This window comes from Cibotium barometz, chromosome 6 (assembly GCF_041138505.1).
Source record: "Cibotium barometz isolate CiBa-2024 chromosome 6, ASM4113850v1, whole genome shotgun sequence".
Taxonomy (NCBI): Eukaryota; Viridiplantae; Streptophyta; class Polypodiopsida; order Cyatheales; family Cibotiaceae; genus Cibotium; species Cibotium barometz.
The window spans coordinates 48,119,716-48,132,596 of NC_141051.1; positions in this window are offsets into that span (position 1 = coordinate 48,119,716).

Genomic DNA, 12,881 nt, shown 5'->3' on the forward strand with positions numbered 1-12,881 from the left:
TTTTTTAGCTTAATTTGTTGTTTTTGTTATTGATAATGTGGTTTTTAATGTTCCTAGGACTTGCACATAGAGTGTATTAGGTTTAGTTTGCATCCATTGCATGAAACAATGCAATAGAATGCAATGTTTAGTGAAAGCTCTCTTTAGAGTTAAACATAGAACTAGAATCATTAATTTTAGCTTAAACTGTGTGTTTTTTGTTGGAATTGTATGCATTAGAGTGTTAGCAAGCATTAGGAGTAGCTTAATCCTTCAAAAATTTTCTCAAAACCATCAAATTACTCTTGAAATCGACTAATCTCTCTTAATAGACTAGTTTTTATCATTAAGGGTAATTAATTCACTTCAAGAGGCAAAAAGATTAGGAAATATGTTTTTGGGGTCTAATTTCGTCATGTAAGTAGTCAAAATTAGTGTTTTTGAGTGTTTTGAGAGCATCTAGATGCATCAAAATACCTAATTACATCAATTTCTTCATCAAATTGAGGAATTTGGCTCTCTTTTGCTTAATTTTATCTTAAAATAAGAGTTTAATTAATATCTAATTATACATTAATTTACACATATGTTAATGCACATAGCTTAGCAATTCTTTACTCTATCCAATGCTGTGCTCAATTGTGTGAATTAATTGGTGATCAGGGATTAATTAGAGTCCTTGATTAGTCTAAAAGAGGAAAAGATTAGTGAAAGGATTAATCTTTGATTAATTTTTAATCACTTTTTTTATATAACTCATTAAGGCTAATGAGCATTGAATGAGTAGATGTTCATGAGTTGTCAAGTTGTCCGTTTTGGGAGTCATTTATGAAGGGTGTAAGGGGGTGTTATAAAAAGGTTGACTTTTTTTAATTCTCACTTATCTTTTTGGAAAAATGTCCATATCTTCTTAATTTAAAATTCAAAAAATATTCCCCCAAAGCAAGTAAATTCAAATTTCCCTCTAGACTCCAAAAAATAATAATCAGCTCACGCCTTAAGGGTCTCACGAGTTAAGGCCTCATGCGGTCCCAAAAAAAAAACGGCTCACGCCTTAAGGGTCTCATGTTTGAAGTGCACCCAACTAGTTCACACCAAGGGTCTGTCGGCAAAGAAAAAAAACAGCCTTGTTTGGAGGCTCATATCTCCTAAACCGTGAGACCGATGAATGTGCTCTAGTGCTCATCGGAAAGCTGGCATCGAGCTCTTCGAATTTGGTCTTGACCGTCCTAAATACTCATGTCGAGGAAGTGGAGCTACACAGCATGGGGGGACCCAATCTTGTCTTGATGGTAATGTTATTTTATTTCTCTTGTCTTATGCTATGCTATGCTCTTTGATATCAATTTAATTCAAGTCTTTGTTTTAACTTTTGATGTATTTTGTGAGTTTTTAATTATTTCTTCAAGAAGTACAAAAGGGTCTCGTGACAGAAACAACCACAAAGGGCTAAGTACAACCACGAAGGGCTAAATACAAACTCACCTATAAGGGCAGGAAACAAGTGGGGAGAGAGATGCTTCTCCTCTGGCTGGCCACTCTATGAGAAGAAGGCTATCTCATATAGGGGAGGGGGGGAGACAACCACATAGGTGGTCTGTAGTGCCAAATGGGGTCACCGCCTCTATCTGTGAGGAAAGGGCTAGGCCTCCAAAGTCTCAAGAAGGCTTCTCGCCACTTCCGCTTGCGGTCAGAACCTCCCTATAGCTTCCCCCACTGACCGCGCAGGGTGTGAATGATGTCGAGCCATATGCTCCTAATGGTCTCAGCTGGCGGAGTGTGGGTACCCTCGATGGCCTCGCTACATCTAGCATGCCAGATGTGCCAGGCAGCCATGATACTACAAATCTCCTAGCTCTAGCATGAGTCTCAACGCCAAACACCTGCAGTTGGGGCTGTGAGACTGGTACTACTGCAATATGATGGTGGGAGACCTAAAGGGCATGGCCTCCCCCATCCTCCTCGTCTCGTAAGTCCTGACCACTCTAGCCTTGGTGGCCCAAGCGACAGTACCCCAAGTGATAATCCAAGTCGATGCCCTATCCATAGCAAAGATGAGAATCTGCTGCCAAATCTGTTGAGCCTTCGGGCAATCCCAAAGGCAATGTCGCTGAGACTCCTAGGGGTGGCTGTACCTCGGGCAAGATGCTAACCGCCCTCCGACTACCAGCACTGCCAAACTCCTGTGTGCTGTCAACCAGAGGAAGAGAGTGATCTTCCTCAGCCGAAAGCTGTCCCAAAGCCTCTTCCAAAATTTTGAAAGGAAGCGATGTGATAGGCCCTGAGACTGCGAGTGTGCTGTTGTTACCGGTGTGCCATCTATCTCCGACATCTGGATCCTACGTCCAAGCCTCGCTATATATGTAAAGAAAGGGGCATCTAGAGTCTCCACACCCGATCTATGGGATCATGCCACGCCCACTCTCAAGGGTCCCATTGCAACCGTGTGAGAGGTTGGCACTCCCAAATCCATAACCGCCAAAATCTCTCCCTGGGAACTCTCCTGAAGATGTTGTAAAGAGGCTAGGCCCCTCCTCATACTCCTCTCCTGCTCCCAAAATCCCTCCAATCTACTCTGAGCTGCCTCCTGTAAGGAAAAGTCCATACCCGCCCATATCTGCTCAATCTGGGTACAAATCTCGGGATCCTGAATCAGGCTGTCTGGAATCCTAGAGCTCGCATGTCTGTCGTGACTCCCCATGGGTCCTCAGGGGATAGAATAACTGGGGCATAATATGAAAATGTAGTGCCTACCACAATACCAACCTTTCCTCCACGGCTGCAAGCCCACTCGTCAACATAAAACCTGTCTAGCCAAGAGAGGTTGGGGCCAGTGCTCTGCCTATCCAATCGAGAAAATCTAAGACTCCTAGGGCTACGTCTAAACTCTGGAATATGCCAAGGGTCCTATCCCCTAAGAATCAGTATCATCTCCTCCCATGTAGAGTAGTCCACCCCAGAGACAATGGCCATGCCACCTCCAAGTCTGTGCTCTGTTGCCTCTATCATGTTGAAGTCACTGCCCATGCACCAAAAATCAGCCTCGAGAAGGGCCTGTCAGATAGTGCTCCAAAAGATAGCTCTACTTGCAGCCCCACTAAGGGAGGATTCTATAGGGGTGGCCTCTAACACTCTCCTAGATCCCCAGCTCACAAAACACAAGGAGGAGGGAGGCAAGGTGATGGAAAAGGCTCCAAAGGAAAACTCTCTCGAACTTCACACCAAAACACTTAAGGCCCTAGACCACACTCTTAGGGGAGCTCCTCCTCAACCCTCTTAGTGACACTCCAAGCCTAGTGGTGGAGAAGGGAGTAGGGGCAAGCCCACACCCTTCCTTACTCCTCCTTACTTCACATGCACGGGGCACATTAAGACTCTACCCAATAGAAACTTTAAGCATGGAATACAAATATTCTATTGAAATGAGAGAGAGAGAGAGAGAGAGAGAGAGAGAGAGTATGCACTTGATGATAGGAAAAACCCACAATACAATCTTATTGATATGAAAAGTAGGGATACAAGCATAAGGATTACAAGGCTTGAGGATGGAGAGGAGGACTAGAGTGATAACCAAAGGATGATGGATAGAGATGAAGGTTAATGGCTCCTATGGATGGATCTCTATTCTCTCTTCTGTTTTGGTGCCAAGAATATGACCCTTTTTATAGGCCTCCAAGAGTACAAAGATATTTCATATCATGAGATATTACAAGGTTTGGTGTCCTCTTATAGCCTGCCATGTGGTGGGATATTTTGGATAGATGAGGAAATTTTGATAGATGGAGATACTTTGGATATCCAAGGTGAGTTGGGGTTACATGAGCTAAAATATCTCCAAGTAATTCTCCAAAATGAGCCTCTCCAAGGATATGTAGATGGTGTGTAAAGGCTTAGTGAATCCTCATTGATGTTTCTAGAGATGGTGGGTTTCTCCACAAAAGAAAATCTTGAGATAATACCAAGCTTTGATATTTTGTTTCTTTATTACAAAAAAGGGAAGGTAGACTTTGCATGCCTTATTCCATAAATGGAAGGTTGGAAATTGTTGATGAAGTGGAGACCACCTTTGAATATCTCTTTTGGAGCCTTGTATCCTTGTAGCAAAGTGCGCATCCTCAGATGCCTTTATTGGGTTACATATTTTTCAAAAAGTAGGCCTAGTGTGAGCCTAATACTAGTGAGGCTACTTTTAGAGATATATGTATATATATGTATATATGTATATATATATATATATATATGTGTGTGTGTGTGTGTGTGTGTGTGTATATATATATATATATATATATGTATGTATGTATGTATGTATGTATGTATATATATATATATATATATATATATATATATATATATATATATATATATGTATATATCTATATATATGTATATATCTATATATATATATATATATAGATATATGTACAATCCAAAGATGGTTTTGACTTTTGTAGGTTGATGATAAATTCTCCAAAAAAAGGAAAGGAATTAACAATTACATGGAGGGTGGCATGTGTGGGGTTGTTCATGTGGGAGAGAAGCTTGATGAGGGTTTGGGTGAGCATGTGTGTGCGGGATGGCTCGGGGTGGCCCACGTGGGCCCGGTTGGAGAGGCTATACATGAGAGTGTGAGGAGGGAGCTTCTAGCATGCATGTGGAACAAGTGGGATCCATGTAAACATGTGGGCCCCACAAGGTGGTGTCGGGGAAAAAAGAGGGCGGGAGAGTGGAGACTGATAACGAGGGAGAAAAAAATGATATTATATAGCATATATATGTATATATAAATGGTGTAGCATGGCTTTTGTATCTATGGCTTTCTTTGCCAGCCTAAGTTTTTGAACCTTGGATAAGTGCTTGGGACACTCACCTGTTTGGAAGGAGGAAATAGGTTATGTCCTGGAGCTCCTCTTGTCCCTAGAATTTTGGTTGCTGAAATTCGATTTCTCCTACTACCACCACAAATTCGTCATTGGCTAAAGCATCTGCTTCCTTATTTTTCATCCTAGATACATGATGCACTTGTATAGCTTCAAGTTTTTGCATCTAACCTTTAATTTGCTTGACCCATGTAAATAGATTAGCATTTTTGCAAGACCAAACTCCTTCTTGTAGCTTGCTTCACCACTAACATGGCATCTCCTTTGACAATCAACCTCTTAATACCATGCTCCAAGAACCATTCCAACCCAAACTGTAGAGTGGCATATTTTGCTTCATTATTGGAATGGATCCCAGGGAGAGTTTTACCTTGACCTGAACTTTCTTACTGCAAACATGAGGGCTGCAACCATTTGTTCTACTTCTTTGTAGCCTTTCTCTGCCTGTGCCATAACCCCGCTAGAAAAATAGATTGGCCTCATGTAGGATCTCTTTGGTCCTTCTGCATCAAGATTGCCCCAATAGCCTCGGTCCCCACACTTGGAGAAACATAGAACACTTCATTCCATACTAGTGGCATTAGGGTTAGCAATGAACTAAGAACCTTCTTTATTTCTTGAAACTGAATTTCACGTTCCTCATCCCAAGTGAAGGTGCCTTTATGTGCTAACTTCTGTAATGGTGAAATAATTTATGAGAGAAGATGGATGAATTGAGACATGTACCTAGTTTTCTGAATGAATGTGATCAGCTCCCTTGCATTTTTGGGTAAAGGTAGAGCTAAACGATCTTCAATCTTGGTTGAATTTGCTTCAATTCCTCTTTCTGAGACGATGTGTCCCAAAAGCTTCACTTCACTTTGAGCTATGTGGCACTTGTCAATATTCAATTGTCCACCCAATTGGTACAACCTTTGTAACCCTTCTTCGACTCTTTGGAAATGTAATTCCCTGCTACTATATATGCAGAAATCATCTATGTAGACCCTAATAGAGGTCCCAAAGAAGGGTTGAAAAACATAATTCATGAATCTCTGGAAGGTGGGAGGTGCATTTGTGAGGCCAAAAGGCATTACTTTATAAGCAAAGCATCCCCATGGAGTGGTGAAGGTGGTTTTGCGTTGATCCTCCTCTGTTATCGTGATTTGGAAGTAGCCAGAGTAACCATCACATACTGTGTACCTTTCATGGCTTGCTACTTCATTCAATATTTCAAATGGGAGGGGGAAGTGGTCCCTCTTTGTGGCAGCATTTAAGGGCTTGTAGTCTACATAGATCCTCCATCTTCCATTCTTCTTAGGGGTAACAACTACAGGGGAGACCCAATTTGAGTTTTCCACTGGGTAAATAAAACCTACTATCAAGAGCCTCTTTACCTCCATTAGTAAAGCCTCCCTGTGAACCACTCCTAACCTTCTTAATTTTTGAGCCACAGGCTTAGCATTAGGCTTTAGTTCTATATGATGTTTTATGATTTCCACTCCTCTTACCTGGGTGTAGTCGGTGATGAAGAAGTTGGTGTACTTCTTTAGCATGGTGATGTAAGCCGCTTCCTCCTCTGGTGTTAAATCCTTTGCTAGCATCTTCTTTATTTGCTTCCTTAACCTACAGAGAATCACCATCCTTTTCTTGGTCTCCCTTTGTTGTGGTGGCCTCCTTCCCTTGAAAGATGAGTCCCATCACCTCCATAGAGGAATCCTCCTCACACTGTTACCTGATCCTGACTCTATTTCTGAGTAATCATACGAGCTTTCTTCATCTCCAAGCTAGTTTCATACCTTAGGTCCACTTTCCTTCTTTTTTTCATGTCATAGGTGATATTTTTCCTATTGGCACCATTCTCTCCCTCTGGGTTGAGAACTAGTAGACCTGTCCCCCATTTTTGGTATGCCCCAACAATCATGAGCCAAGGCCTACCTAGAATAATGGGATAGCCCTCCCCCTTTGATGGGATCACATACATGTCTACCTCTACCTCAACACCACAAACAATTACCTTTACACCCTTGATGACTCATAGGCAATTGATGCATACATTATTGGCTAGTTTAGCTTTATAGGGAGATGAAGCATTGACTTCTAACCCTAATCTATGCATGGTTTTCTCTATCATGACACACATTTGGGCACCCCCATCCATATACACCTTAGGAATCTTATATCCCTTAATCCAAGCATCCACTAGATGAACAACATCTTCATCAGGATTAGCTTTAATTAACTTGATTGATTTTGTCTATTTTCTTCTAGTTCTAACTCTCTTTGGCCATTGCCTTCTCAGATTAGGTGTTGTTTGTAAGAGTTGTGGCCATGTGATGTTGGAATGTTGAGTGCTCACATTAGAGATAAGATTATAGGGCTCAGAACCTTTTCCTAGTACGAAGTCCTCCATATAGATCTTCCTTCTTGGTCTCCAAACTTTCTTGCTTGTTCCTTCAGGGTCCTTGCTTCCCCTCCTCTTGGTGTCTGATTCTTCATCTTTGGCCTCTTCTTGAACTCTTGTCCTTTTGACTGGCATGGCATCCATCTCTTCTATCATTTCTTCTCCTTCAAGCAAGTCTCCAAGCTCTAACATATTCATTGTCATCTCTTCTCCTTGTGGTAGAGGTGGAATGTCAGCTAGTTGTTTGAGAGGGTGGTCGTCGTTGAAGAAGTTGGGGTACTTGGGTAGCTTGAGGAGAACCTAGCTGTTGTCGAGGTTGCACGGGCCATTGTGGTGGATAAATGTCACCTAGGATCCTTCTTGGATATGGAAAATTATATATTCCATGCCCTCTCTCATTGCAATTGTAACAAATATATTCTTGTGCTTGCCTTCTTTGTGCTCGACCTTCCCTAGGTGGCTGTGTCCTAGGTGCTTGCATTAGGTTTAGGGTGAGTTGGTCCAGCTGCTCAGTCAGCTTTTGGAGAAGATCTTGTTGTGTAGTGCCTCCCACTTGTGTAGATGGTGCTCTAGGTGAGGTGGATCTTGAGACTGACTCTCCCCCATCTCCCCTATTTCTCTTTCTATCTTAAACTTTTAGTTTTGATACCTCTATTTGCGATCTTTACCCCTTGCTACCTCTAGTGCAATCTCAAAAGTTGGAGGGAACTTTGACTCTACTTTTTCCCTAAGTGGAAGGAAAAGGCCCACTATGAACCTATCCCTCTTGAGGAAATTAGGAGCAACTTCATTCTCCCCTAAGGCAGCAACCCATCTAGCCCATAAATTTTGGAACTTGGCTTCATATGAATAGAAATCTTAAAGAGAGACTTGCCTGTGTTGCAATAATTGCTGCCATATTCCCTCCGATGTGTCTCCTCTCCCATAATGGTTGATGAAAGCTTGAGACTGACTCTCCCCCATCTCCCCTATTTCTCTTTCTATCTTAAACTTTTAGTTTTGATACCTCTATTTGTGATCTTTACCCCTTGCTACCTCTAGTGCAATCTCAAAAGTTGGAGGGAACTTTGACTCTACTTTTTCCCTAAGTGGAGGGAAAAGACCCACTATGAACCTATCCCTCTTGAGGAAATTAGGAGCAACTTCATTCTCCCCTAAGGCAGCAACCCATCTAGCCCATAAATTTTGGAACTTGGCTTCATATGAATAGAAATCTTAGACTTGCCTGTGTTGCAATAATTGCTGCCATCTTCCCTCCGGTGTGTCTCCTCTCCCATAATGGTTGATGAAAGCTTGACAGAGGGCATTCCAATCTTGTTTGATGGCGGGGGGAAGTGCTCCATACCGTAGTCTTGCCTCCTCCTTTAAAACTAAGGGAAAGGCCCTTAGTTTTACTTCGTCTTGGTCTCGCCCCAAGATGAGGTGCGCCATCTCCAAGTTGTCAAGGAATTCCGATGCGTCCTTGCCTGGTTGCCCATGAAATGTAGGGAAAGAGCTTGCCATGGTAGTAGATTTCTTAGAAGAAGGATGAAGAGAAGAGATGTGATTAAGAATATATTCAAGGGATTGACTTATAGGAGAACAAATATGCAAATATCAAATGTAATGCTATAATCTATATATGGCAAAATAAAAGGATCTAGAGAAGCATTAATTTATGCCAAGCATTGTGGGCCAAAAAGTAAGGCTATCCTTTGCTGGCAAAAGATCTTATTGATATGAATACAAAGAAGGGGATGAGGTTGGTAGGGTTGATTAGGCCTAATTGGCAAATTGGGATTCATGACTAAATTGCATTTGTGGTAGAAGTGTAAACTAAAGGTACTATGAGAACTCCTGAGTGGGGGCACCACTTTTACGAGGGAGGATTCCAGAGAGGAGTAGCCTCTAACACTCTCCTAGATCCCCAGCTCACAAAACACAAGGAGAAGGGAGGCAAGGTGATGGAAAAGGCTCCAAAGAAAAACTCTCTCGAACTCACACCAAAATACTCAAGGTCCTAGACCGCACTCTTAGGGGAGCTCCTCCTCAACCCTCTTAGTGACACGCCAAGCCTAGTGGGAGAAGGGAGTAGGGGCAAGCCCACACCCTTCCTTGCTCCTCCTTACTTCACATGCACGAGGCACATTAAGACTACCCAAGAGAAACTTTAAGCATGGAATACAAATATTTTATTGAAATGAGAGAGAGAGAGAGAGAGAGAGAGAGAGAGAGAGAGAGAGTATGCACTTGATGATAGGAAAAACCCACAATACAATCTTATTGATGTGAAAAGTAGGGATACAAGCATAAGGATTACAAGGCTTGAGGATGGAGAGGAGGACTAGAGTGATAGCCAAAGGATGACGGATAGAGATGAAGGGTAATGGCTCCTATGGATGGATCTCTATTCTCTCTTCTGTTGGTGACAAGACTATGACCCTTTTATAGGCCTCCAAGAGTACAAAGATATTTCATATCATGAGATATTAAAGGTTTGGTCTTATAGCCTGCCATATTATTTTGGATAGATGAGGAAATTTTGATAGATGGAGATACTTTGGATATCCAACGTGAGTTGGGGTTACATGAGCTAAAATACCTCCAAGTAATTCTCCAAAATGAGCCTCTCCAAGGATATGTAGATGGTGTGTAGAGGCTTAGTGAATCCTCATGGATGTTTCTAGAGATGGTGGGTTTCTCCACAAAAGAAAATCTTGAGATAATACCAAGCTTTTATATTTTGTTTCTTTATTACAAAAAGGGAAGGTAGATACTACATGCCTTATTCCATAAATGGAAGGTTGGAAATTGTTGATGAAGCGGAGACCACCTTTGAATATCTCTTTTGGAGCCTTGTATCCTTGTAGTAAAGTGCACATCCTCACATGCCTTTATTGGGTTACATATTTTTCAAAAAGTAGGCCTAAGACTAGTGAGGCTACTTTTAGAAATATATATATATATATACACACACAATCCAAAGATGGTTTTGACTTTTGTAGGTTGATGATAAATTCTCCAAAAAAGGAAAGGAATTAACAATTACATGGAGGGTGGCATGTGTGGGGTTGTTCATGTGGGAGAGAAGCTTGATGAGGGTTTGGGCGAGCATGTATGTCCGGGACAGCTCGGAGTGGCCCACGTGGGCCCCGGTGGAGAGGCTATGCATGAGGGTGTGAGGAGGGAGCTTCTAGTATGGGTGTGGGACAAGTGGGATCCATGTAAACACGTGGGTGTGGGTGGCCCATGTGGGCCCCACAAGGTGGTGTCAAGGAAAAAGAGGGTGGGAGAGTGGAGATTGATAACGAGGGAGAAAAAAATGATATTATATAGCATATATATGTATATATATATGATGTAGCATGGCTTTTGTATCTATTAGGTGGGAACTCTAATAAATATAATAAGGTGGTGTAAATAATATATATAGTAGTATCATAGCATAGCTAAGGATAGGGCATAGTAGGTTGGGTGCAAAAGGAGACTTTTAGGAAAAAGATATCTTAGGCATAAATATATATGAGGAAATAGACTTAGGATTTATTTACTTGTGCAAGTATATATATAAAGATGAGAGAAAAAATATGACAAATAGTAGGTGGTAGAAATATGCATACTTATAGTGTAGTTATAGATATAGTACGCAAGGGATTTTGAAAAGGTAGAAGGGAGATGGGGGGCAAGGTTTTGTGCATTTTTCCCAAGCCCTATGAGAAAAAATTAATGCATGGGGGATTTCAATTTACCCTGTCTCACCGCATTCGGGGCATAAATGTTGAGGAAGCCAACGCTATCCTCTCCAATCAAAATGGTAACCCACTGAGCATGTCCTGGAACTATGACTCCTGATCTTGCCAGACGGCAAAAGCTGCTCACTCACGCCAACTTGGCAGGACTCCGCACCAAGACAAATTGTGACTATTCCCCATCTAAGCCCGCGCACAAGGCTCTTCGAGTGGAGGGCAGTTCCGGTAGTTCCGCCTCACACACAAAGATTGATATGAGGATTGTCTCATGTAACATTCAGGGCTTAGGGGGGCCTCAGTGCTTTCAAAGACGAGGCGTCCTTAGAGGAGAGCTGCATCGAGCTATGGTGGGGGGATCTATCGACATTCTTTTCCTTCAGGAGCACCATCTTACTGAGGGGCGTACCCGCTGCGGGGAGATTCTACCAAGCAGGAGTTATACTTTTTGGTCTCCATCCTTCAGCCCTTCAGGGACACACGGGAGGAGTGTGTCTCTCCGTCGATCCTGCCCTCCATGTACTACCACTCTACCGTGCTCCATCGATCACAATGGAGGTATCTCTAAGAAGGGGGGAGAGGTACTGCGAGAGAGGTATGCATGAACACAAAAAGCAGCACCTCCAAGCTGGAGGTCACCATCTCCCCTTCCTGGTCTCTGTGGGTTGATCCACCAAGCTTCATCCTGGCCAAAGGCCAGAGATGAGTAAGAACATCGGTGATCCAGAGATCCTGCAGATGATGCGATAGCTCAATTGCCTCATCTTGTATGGTAGCGGCCACTGACTCTGGATCCCACTTTGTCTCGGGGGCTGCGCTCAACGGGAAAGAGAAGATCATCACGCCATTCTCTGGCGTAGAGGGTCTGGAGTGGTGGAAGACCACACATACCCGAATAGGGGCTATGGTCTCCTCGAACCTGTTTGTCCCTTCCGTCTCGAAAGACACCGGAAGAACAGGCTATCCCAAGATCCTGGAGGGCCCGCCCGGGGACTCAGGTGGGAGAGTCCTCACTGGTGAGGCCGCAATGGTCATCTCCATCGGCTTTGAGGAACGATGAATCAGGTGACGAACGGTACTCGCCGTCTATCTCCTCTCCGGGTTAGGGGCTGTAGGGGGCCGACGGGAATGCTTTGGAGAGGCGGAGGGGGGAGGGATCGTAGGCACATAGAAAGAGAAAGGGCAAATGGAGCGACTGCAGGAAGCGGAGGTGAGGGTGGGGGAGGGTGGGGGAGGAGGCAGTGGGGGAGTGGGAAGGCGGAGAGGCTAGAGAGGGATGTTGCTGAGAGGTATCCATCGGAGAGGAAGGCTATTGGGGAAGGCTTGATGAAACGAGGGTGGGGTCAACCTGCCCCACTGGGCATTGAAGGCCAGAGAAGAAGTTGCGCGACAAGGAATCGGTCGCCACCTGGGGGGGCGGGGGACTCTCTGTGTGATTGGAGGGGCCCCGTCGTCTGCGGGTGGCGCTGTGATAAGTGCTTGAAATGGTTCTCTGACATAACCGAATCCTCTTGCATGTTGCCAGCCTGGCGTGCACGGCAGCGATGTTTAGCTTTGGTGCTCGGCCGCCGCGATGGGGCGGGGGCCAACCGTCTGCCACTCTCTAGCTGATGGGTCATCCATGGTCGGAACTTGGTGCTCCACGCGGCCTTGGAACCTGCTCCTCCCTCGCCCCCCTGATGAGGATTTGAGTGGGAAGTATCAGGGGGAACCACCGAGGATGGTCGCCTAGTCAGACGCCGAGGGTAGACTCTGGCCAGATGATCCATCTGTCTGCAAATAAAGCATTGGCTTGGAAGGCCGGAATACTCAACTCGCTGCATAATGGGATCGCCCCAAAGAATAGATATCATGTGATGCACAAAATCCGGCGAGGCAATACAAATGCGGAGAGATGGAATCCCCACCACTGCTCGT